The sequence below is a fragment of the Ovis canadensis genome, chromosome X, assembly GCF_042477335.2.
Source record: "Ovis canadensis isolate MfBH-ARS-UI-01 breed Bighorn chromosome X, ARS-UI_OviCan_v2, whole genome shotgun sequence".
NCBI lineage: Eukaryota > Metazoa > Chordata > Mammalia > Artiodactyla > Bovidae > Ovis > Ovis canadensis.
In genome coordinates, this window is record NC_091727.1 from 123104239 (window position 1) to 123107860 (window position 3622).

Sequence of the window (3622 nt, forward strand, 5' to 3'; positions counted from 1 at the left end):
TTTCGCTCTCCTTTCAGAGAAGCAATGGTTAAATTGGACGAGTTCATAGAATACCCGAAACCCCACTGGGAGCTATGACTGTGGTGACGCAGGCTCAGTTGGTGTCCCATGCTGCCAAGTACAGCATCTCCCCATCTCCCTGGCCAGTCAGCGGCTGCTACCCTATGTGAAGCAGTACTGGCTTCACAGGATATAACGCAGAGAGGCAGAGCCAGAGCTGACACAAAGAGTACAGCAAGCCAGGACCTGAGGACCAGAGGCTGCCCAGCATCAAAGGCAAGTGAGGCAGCTCTGCTGCGGATAATCTACCTAGCCAAAAGCCATTTCTATGGCTTCCTAAGCCTGTAAGGATGAAATTTGTTGCACTTCTAGTCTGAAAATAACACGGAAATCCCGTCTCTGTCCAACTTAAGCTCAGGATTCACAAGCCAGTCTGAGATACCAGATGAGTTCGCCATGACTGTGAGAACCTGCAGCCTGAACCTGACCTGTGTCTCCTCCCATTTTGACATCTAATTATGCCTATTTCACCTCTTTTAAAATTGTCCCACATGTCTCGGATATTCTGTTTGTCAACCCTTTTTTCTGTCCCCTATGGTCAATAACAGAAGATTAATATATTTTCTTCAATAATAGAAGACAAATATATTTTCTGAGAAATAGTCACAAATCCAATATGCCATTAGCTTAGAGTCTCTGGGAGAGGGTCTTTGACACCATTCCATGTAGTCACACTGCTCTTTTTTTGTTTGTTTGCTTTTTGACTTCTGAGTCATTCCTATTTTTAGATGGAGGTTTACAGAGACAAGAAAGGCAAAGGGGCAACTGTGAACCCTCTGCTACTTATTTCCAGCACAGTGACCAGCACTTTCTTGAATTTTTTTCACATATATATATACACACACACAAACATCAGTTCAGTTCAGTTCAGTTCAGTCGCTCAGTCGTATCCGATTCTTTGTGACCCCATGAATCACAGCACGCCAGGCCTCCCTGTTCATCACCACCTCCCAGAGTTCACTCAGACTCACGTCCATCAAGTCCGTGATGCCATCCAGCCATCTCATCCTCGGTCATCCCCTTCTCCTCCTGCCCACAATCCCTCCCAGCATCAGAGTCTTTTCCAGTGACTCAACTCTTCCCATGAGGTGGCCAAAGGACTGGAGTTTCAGCTTTAGCATCATTCCTTCCAAAGAAATCCCAGGGTTGATCTCCTTCAGAATGGACTGGTTGGATCTCCTTGCAGTCCAAAGGACTCTCAAGAGTCTTCTCCAACACCATGCTTCAAAAGCATCAGTTCTTTGGCACTCAGCCTTCTTCACAGTCCAACTCTCACATCCATACATGACCACAGGAAAAACCATAGCCTTGACTAGACGGACTTTAGTTGGCAAAGTAATGTCTCTGCTTTTGAATATACTATCTAGGTTGGTCATAACTTTTCTTCCAAGGAGTAAGCGTCTTTTAATTTCATGGCTGCAATCACCATCTGCAGTGGTTTCAGAGCCCCCCAAAATAAAGTCTGACACTGTTTCCACTGTTTCCCCATCTATTTCCCATGAAGTTATGGGACCAGATGCCATGATCTTCGTTTTCTGAATGTTGAGCTTTAAGCCAACTTTTTCACTCTCCTCATCACTTTCTTCAAGAGGCTTTTTAGCTCCTCTTCACTTTCTGCCTTAAGGGTGGTTTCATCTGCATATCTGAGGTGATTGATATTTCTCCCAACAATCTTGATTCCAGCTTGTGCTTCTTCCAGCCCAGCGTTTCTCATGATGTACTCTGCATAGAAGTTAAACAAGCAGGGTGACAATATATAGCCTTGATGTACTCCTTTCCCTATTTGGAACCAGTCTGTTGTTGCATGTCCAGTTCTAACTGTTGCTTCCTGACCTGCACACAGATTTCTCAAGAGGCAGGTTAGGTGGTCTGGTATTCAAATCTCTTTCAGAATTTTCCACAGTTTATTGTGATCCACAGTCAAAGGCTTTGGCGTAGTCAATAAAGCAGAAATAGATGTCCTTCTGGAACTCTCTTCCTTTTTCCATGATCCAGCAGATGTTGGCAATTTGATCTCTGGTCCCTCTGCCTTTTCTAAAACCAGCTTGAACATCAGGAAGTTCACAGTTCATGTATTGCTGAAGCCTTGCTTGGAGAATTTTGAGCATTACTTTACTAGCATGTGAGATGAATGCAATTGTGCGGTAGTTTGAGCATTCTTTGGCATTGCCTTTCTTTGGGATTGGAATGAAAACTGACCTTTTCCAGTCCTGTGGCCACTGCTGAGTTTTCCAAATTTGCTGGCATATTGAGTGCAGCACTTTCACAGCATCATCTTTCCGGATTTGAAACAGCTCCACTGGAATTCTATCACCTCCACTAGCTTTGTTCATAGTGATGCTTTCTAAGGCCCACTTGACTTCACTTTCCAAGATGTCTGGCTCTAGATTAGTGGTCACATCATCATGATTATCTGGGTCATGAAGATCTTTTTTGTACAGTTCTTCCGTGTATTCTAGCCACCTCTTCTTAATATCTTCTGCTTCTGTTAGGTCCATACCATTTCTGTCATACATATATTTTATTGAAGTACAGTTGACTTACAATGTTCCATGTGCACAGCAAGGTGATTCTGTTATACATATTATTTTTGAAATTATTTTCCATTATAGGTTATTACAGGTTATTGACTATAGCTCCCTGTGCTATACAATAAACCTATTTTGCTTGTTGCATATCTATTTTTTTGTACTTAGAAATTTAGCATTCTATTCATACTAAGTCAAGCAAGTGGAATCTAAATGTCAAATTTTTTTCTTAGGCAAAATTCCAAGTTTTCTAAAATAAATATACATATTATTTATATATATGTATGTGAAGGCTTATTGTATTATGCTTTATAAGTGCTTGAGAAAGACAATCAAAAAAAAAGGAAGAGATGGAGAAATTGGAAAACAGAATGAAATAGAAGCACTAAATGTAAAAAGTGAAACAAACTGATAAAAGTAAAAGATCATCATAAATTGGAAAACAGAATGAAATAGGAGCACTAAATGTAAAAAGTGAAACAAACTGATAAAAAGATCATCATAGTCCAGTTATATTTAAACATGGCTGCTCATTAGAAACCTATGTGGAGCTTTGGAGAAAAAAAAGCAATACATGAGCAATTGTATTTTTCAAAAAAAATCCTAGATAATTCTGATATGCATCTGTATTTTAAAAGTGATTTCAGGTTTTTCTATTAAATGGTACTTTTGGTGATATAGAATTCTATTATTTTTCTGTTATGATACAATCATGATACAATGATATAATGTGAGTAATAATAAGTGATTACATAATCACAATAATAAAAGATGTTTATCAATATTTACAATTAATAGCCAGACCAAAAATAAAAATATACTTGCAAGCTATAAGGGAAAATGATTAACCTAGCAATGTAAAATACAATTTGGGGGGTCAAGCACAGTGTTGCAGTAAGTGGAAATGCATACATGTACATGTTTTTATCCACTCAGCCAGTCTATGTCTTTTGATTGGTGCATTTAATCCATTTACATTTAAAGTAATTATCAATATGTATGTTCCTATTGCTTCCCAGGTGGCACTAGTGGTA